This window comes from Gymnoscopelus microlampas (assembly GCF_963454915.1).
Source record: "Gymnoscopelus microlampas genome assembly, chromosome: 7".
Lineage (NCBI taxonomy): Eukaryota > Metazoa > Chordata > Actinopteri > Myctophiformes > Myctophidae > Gymnoscopelus > Gymnoscopelus microlampas.
The window spans coordinates 34,785,624-34,793,047 of NC_139944.1; positions in this window are offsets into that span (position 1 = coordinate 34,785,624).

The window sequence follows — 7,424 nt, forward strand, 5'->3', positions numbered from 1 at the left end:
GGGGGGGGGGGGGGGAGTAGGGAGAATTAACAAAAAACAAATAGATCATGATCCCGTGTGCAGATATCAATGAACCAGCTGAGTCATACACAAACAGATACAGTTATCATATGCAGTCAACGTTTTGCACTTAATGCATACTGCTGCTTCAGTTGGACTTGTGTCATATTATAGCCTTAGATTATCTTTTAGAAATCCGACTTGTATCCAGTTATGGCTGCTCAAAGTGTCCAAAAAAGCAATGCTTTCATTTCCTGTTACTACAGTAACTATAGGATAGGGGAATAAACTTATTGATTGGATCTGATACAGTACATTGTGCAGCAAGGCATCCAGGTGGTTATCGTAATGACTCTAATAGAGGTGGCCAGCCGGCCGTTGATAATGATTATAATTACTGTAAAAAAGTGGAGGGAAAAAAGTCAGCTGGCCCCCCTATTCCCACGCCACTGTTGTGTTTGTGTGCAGGTTGGCAGAAAACTGGTCAAACTTTCAGAGCTGACCTTGTCTAGCCTGGAGCACTGTCTGTGAGTACTATGTGTGTGTTCTCGTGAGTTGCGCGCGTGCGTGTTTGTGGTCCTGAGTAATTGAATTTTATGCCAATTGCCACTAAAGGCTATTCTGACCAACTTTCTGTACCAGAATGACTATTGTTTTGGACAGGAGATAACCCCTGGTTTTGCTTCTCATCCATTGAGCTCTGGCAATACTTCAAAGCCTTCAACATTAAAGGAGTGAGTATTCATTAAACAGGCTATAAAAGGGACTCCAGGCAGGCCAACCTATTGTACGCAGGGAATGAATGGAGGTTCATTATGTCTTTACAACACAAACTCTTAAAAAGCTCTTCTATGGGACAGGCAGAATGAGGACTAATTAACAAGAACTTAGGGCAAAATCATAAACATGCTCTGTTAATTTAACTCTGACATTTACAAATGGAGTTACAAATTGATAACTTGATTTTACTCTGTGGTATAATGTCGAAGGATTTATTTGGAGGGCACACAATTAAACTTCACCAAGTGGTTTAAAATACACAGCAGAGAGCAACTGATCTTGATAAGGTAAGACATATGAACTGTCAAGTACACTGTACCATAGAAATTCCATAACAGAGATATGATGTACTAGTACAATGTACTCATTTTTTAAAATTAATATCAGTTCAAAGTGCATCACCATAGACTACTACATCCATTAGAAAGCTATTAAGGAGTATTGATCATGCGTTCAGACTGCATTTGTAACAGCAATCGCCCTGAGCCAGTTCAAATGAGTACAAGAGGTTGTCTTCCTAGATCCTCAACACTCAACAACCTAGAAATGCACTCAGAGAGATGTCGCACGTGCGCCACGTGTAAGCGTAGGGCTAAACTTTGACCTTGATCTTTGACCGATAAAATGAAGAACACATTCAATAGCTCAGGTGCTGACTCCACCCCCTATTCGATTCCAAATCGACTTAAACCTGGCACGGGTGTATAAAATAAAATATAGATAGATAGATAGATGTGACCTTCGACTGAGGTCCTCTTGCAATAGGCCCTTTGCCATCAACGCTACACAAACAAAACAGGCCACTGTTTAAGAGTCATTTCTCCAACACAGCGTGTTCACAGAGAGTCAGATAAAGACAGAGTGGATAAAGACAGCCTGTGAATGTCAAAAACTCTTGGAATTTTATGCACGCACGCACGCACGCACGCACGCACGCACGCACGCACGCACGCACGCACGCACGCACGCACGCACGCACGCACACACACACACACACACACACACACACACACACACACACACACACACACTTGGGAAGTGCTCAAGTCAACTACTGTATCTCCTTAGACATTTAATAGAGATTGACAGCCATAACTAATGCTCTCTGCATGGTTCTCTACATCACTGGTTGTCAACCTGTGCTCCACGGACTCCCAGGGGTCTTTGAGGGCACCCTTAACAGAATCTTACATTTCTATACATTTGTGAGAATTTTACAATGTAGATTTCGGTCCGAGATAAAAGTTGTATCAAATGGGGTCCGTGGCCTGCTCTACATAATAGGCTATATTATACGTATACTGTATAAAAGTCTCAGTAGCATTCAGCTAGTCTATCCACGCAAAGCATTTGTTTAATCCAAAACCATTGATGAAGGATATCACTTATATATTAAATATAATCACCACTACTGCGGCTGCTTTCAAATAGAAGACTGAAACACCCCAGTTCACTCCTCTTCTGAAGTGAACATCCATCAAACTGTGTGTTCAGATACCGTAAAAGAATGGAAAAGGTACATCTTCAACAACAATTTGTTTGCCCTTCAAAGAAGATCAAGCATCAAATCTTGTATTATATGTCTGACAAAGTTCTCATTTTGAAGAAGAAAACTAAATTATGTAGGTCCACTGAAATGACACACACACACACCCACACCCACACACACACACCCACACACACACACGCACGCACGCACGCACGCACGCACGCACGCACGCACGCACGCACGCACGCACGCACGCACGCACGCACGCACACACACACACACACACACTCTCACGTTTCGACCGCCTACTGCCTATCAAACACCTATAGCATGACTGGCATGGTCAAATGCAGCATTTTTTCCCTCTTCCTCCCCAAGAGAGACTGGGCTGCTGCCCTCATCAGATTCAGGTCCTATTTATGGAGCCTGGGTCATCAATTATTCATTGTGTAAACAGATGACCAAGCCCAACTCACCTGAGGACTTACTGGTCTGATCCAACATCGCTGTCAAGACAATTCCATAAAACTTTGCAGATCAATGTAAAGGTGTGCCACTATACTGCCCTACAAAAGTAAATAGCATCAGCTCCTTTTTTATGTGTGAATGTCAAAGGCAATGACTAGTCAAATATATGAGAACCTCCATGCAAACAATACCATTGACAGGACAGGACAAACATTTGAAGTAATCTTTCCTTAGTTTCTTTAGTCACTCCTTGGTTCCATGGGGTAGTGGTCAAGCATTTAGGTTAGTGACATTTTCTATAAGTGACTTTTCTATGGTGGGCATTTGTCAGCAGTAGGACGCTTTGGGCTGGTGCTTCAAGGATTCTTGTGTTGAACTAATTTCAGGTCTTACACCTGAAATTAGTTCAACACAAGAATCCTTGAAGACAATTTACTGCTGTGTGCAATCCATTCTATAAACTTTGGATCAATGTGCGAGGACTTTATTTACAACCGTGTCTTATCACTGACCTCACCTCTCGCACACAGCAAAGAATTTAATGTATGAAGCAATCCTCTGGACACCGAGTTCACAAACAAAACATTACCCTTTCTACCAACAATGACAGGATACACCCAAACCATCAAAACAATCTGGATGCACAGCTCACCTCCAAGCTGGAGATTACTTTTTCATTCCATAACACTTATCCTCAAGCTTTTAGCAGTGGGTAATGAATAGTGATAGGCAAGGAATACAACTCTTCCCTCTGTGAAACACTAATGCTGAGATGTCCTTGAGAAAAGAGCTTAACCCCCAACTATTCCAGTGGAGCTGTCCAGTAGCCAAGAAAAGACTGCGATTTTAGGAAGCAGCACCCAGGTGTGATATAATATAATAAAACTGTAGGCTATGTATATGTACACTACAGTATATGCAATGCACAGCGTTTATGTAGAAACTATGCAAGCTCAGCAAAGGTACAAGAGAGACAATCTAACCCAGAGTGACATGGGCAAAGGTAGGGCTTACATTGAAGCGAAAGGAGCCATTAATGTGTGCAAGGATAAGTGAATAACTTTCACTTTTCTCTAGAATATCCCATTTCCTGTTGGATTGTTGGACTTTAGTTGATCCGCTTCTTTCAGTAGACAAGCCGCTAAAAAGTGCCATTGTTATAAACACAGGAAAGACCTGCACGAAGCACTGCCTCTCTCAGAAGAGCTTAAACAACAGTGCCAAAATAAACAACTGTACTGTAAGTGACTAACAATGGAGAAATAATGAGTACAGTAGACAATGGAATCAAAGGATGTGGTTCTGTTTATAGTGCAATACCAAAGCAACCATTAGAGTGACTGACTGTATGTTATTTACATTAATTACTGTATCGATTTGCGTTAGCACACATACCGAAAGTCATTTTAATCAGATGGCATATGGTGGCATGCGACCCATGCATACAGAGTATACGTTCAATTAAGAATGTCTAGAACTAAGGATACATCAAACAGCTAATTTAGCATTGCAGCCAAATAACCACAATCTTTCTTTTTGAATGTCACAGTACTGGGGTGTGGGATCAAATTTGCATAACAAATAAGACAATTAACTCCACAAAAAAAACATCCACAATATGAATTTAGGTTTACACAACCTTCAATTGACACTTTAAGAGTAAACAAGCTGCAACGTCACAGTTTAATCCATTTACCGAACCTGGTCTCTCTCCTCTGTGGTCGGCGGGTCCTTCAGAGTGTCACTACATGCAATCTGTCACAGTCTTGATTAGAATTGTTACGGGAGACGAAGAGTCAAAGAGCATCGCTGTGTACCTGTGTAACCATGACATATCCCGTGGTCCAACGCCCTTCCTGTACACGCACGCATACACACACACACTCGCACACGCACACGCACACGCACACGCACACACACACACACACACACACACACACACACACACACACACACACACACACACACACTCCGTGTCACACTGTGAGACCGAACTTTGACACATCCTTCAAAGGCACACTGGGCCATCAATTATTAGCCAGCTAGGGCGGAGACAAAGGGCTGTCCCTTCATTGACGCACATTCCTGAAAAAGGTACCATGAAGTCAGAGAGAAGAAAGGCAGAGAGTAGTCTGAAACGAGAGTGGAGGGCGAGGCAGCAGAAGCAATAAAAAGAGAAAGAGAAGATCTATAAATCTATAAATCTATCTGTCACAGTTTACTTGTGTCTCTTTTAGGCCCAACTATGGAGATCCCCCGAACTCTGCCAAGTTGGTATGACTGACGTCATAAACAGTCCTCCAAGTACTCTGATACTCGTATACATAGACAGATTGCGAGCGAAGGACGGAGAAGTCAGAATCCAACATCAAGTCATGCATAAGTAATAAGAAGAAAGATACACAGAGAGAAAGGCAGACAGGTGATGTGGAGGACACACATGCATGAGTCAGCGTCTTAATTCAAAGTGACGCATAGTAAAAGGTCGGCCGTGCTGGCTTATCAATCAATACAGATTTGCGGATTAAAGATCAGGCTAAATGCCACACACATACAGGCCCGGACGTCTGTACCACGTCTGTACCACTTAAGATCGATAGAGATAGAGATGTAGGTGTATAGCATATACTGTATAAGTAGATAGGTTGGATCGGCGGTTCTGGATAACTGGATATACATATGCCTATACTGTATGGATATATCGGTCGGATTGGCGGTTCTGGACAACCGCATATCCAAACGACTTGATGGCGGGTACCGCACTCCCTGAGTCCTTGCCGATGCATGTGCAGAGTTTGAAGTCGGTCGGCCCCATATTATGCGCATGACCATATGGGAATATCGGTGGGATCTGTGGTTTCTAGGGGGTCAATCATTTTGACCACGTTATCTAGCATCTACAAGCTCACAGTCTGCTTCTTCTTTCTTTTTTAAGCGAACATTTTTAACACAAATCTTCACTCCTGGGGTCCCAGGCACAAAATATTTTTAGATGGGGGTCCGCAGCAAAATACATATCAATTTGGGGGTCCTTGACATGAAACGTTTGTGACCCATGCTTTATAGGACTGAAAAAGGGACTTTGTGGTGTGCGTGCAGTGGTGCACACTGCAGACAAACTGGAATCAGAGGGGCGTGTGGGGTGTCTCTGTGGAGAGCCTTGTCGCACAGAGACGCCTGGTGGGGGAAGAGTAGCTCCCAGCCGTCACATAATTGCCCCAGAGTGGAGTATGGGCAGAGCTCCATCCATGGATCACACAGGCATCTCCGACACATGTAGAGCCTCCTATTGGAAATTAAATATGAAAGAAGGACATGCAATTTCAGGGGACCCTGATTCCCTGGTTCTCTCTTAAAAATGGCCAGAGACTTGGAGTTCACAGACAGAGGCAGCTGTCTTTGTCTCATTATAGAGAGAGAGACACTCATCTTCCGTACGGGCCATCTGTGTGTGTGTGTGTGTGTGTGTGTGTGTGTGTGTGTGTGTGTGTGTGTGTGTGTGTGTGTGTGTGTGTGTGTGTGTGTGTGTGTGTGTGTGTGTGTGTGTGTGTGTGTGTGTGTGTGTGTGTGTGTTATCCAATCATGTGAACCCTGTGCAAGGTTCACTTTGACCTCCCCGTTAAGACCCATTATTTGCAGGATGTAATTTACAGCTGAAGTGCTGGCAGAAAAAATGAGGGGGCTGCAGGTGTGACACACACGCACGCACCCACCCACCCACCCACCCACCCGCGTGCGCGCGCACACACACACACACACACACACACACACACACACACACACACACACACACACACACACACACACACACGCACACACACAGTGGATCGTTTGTGCCTGTAAGAGTGCATGAATGTTGCACTTTTGTCCGCTATTCTTTAGCTATTTTCCCTTACTTTAGTTTGCGTGAAAAAACGTATTGAAGGTGTTCATTTAAATGCTTTAAATGCTTGCCGGAAGGTGAAGAGTAGTGTGTGTCTGTGTCTACTGTAGTTAAATAATTCTGTTCGGAGACCGGAGCTCTTACGCCCGTTCAGAGTATGGGAAGGCATTGCAGACTACCCATTGGCTTAAATTTAAAGGACAGCCAATGAGGAGAAAGTCACGAAAAGATCACTACTAGCGCAGCGACTGATTATAGACCAGCTTGCTCCACAAGCTGGTAAAAATGTAATTTGCATTGTTAACTGATTGAACATGAACTCCTGACATAGACTTTACATTTTGCCATCAGGACTGTTAGCCTGTTGGAGGGAGAGAAGGCTTCATTTATATTAAATTGCACAACAGTGTTATTTACCATGTGACGCATTGTTAGCTTGAAAACTGTACAATTTGGTATTCTACATACTGTAGAGCCAATCTCTCGACCTCTAAGGTTGCACAATCCAATCAGCAGCCTGGAGCATGGTCTCCTACGAATCTCCATTCCAGTCTCGGTTTTAATCAATAACCTTTTTTTCCGCTTTCCTAGTTTGCTCAGTAAATGCTCAGTTCATTGCTCATGGAATGTGGACAGGGTGTTTATTGTACTGTTTCTGAATGCAAAGCACAATCTACAGCCCTGGCAGAGGAATGTGGAGAGCAGGGCAGCGGGCATCTCACAAACTCATTCCAAGTGGGCAAAGTGACTCATTCACAGAGTGCAGCTGTTAAAATCAATGATACACACAAACACACGCACGCA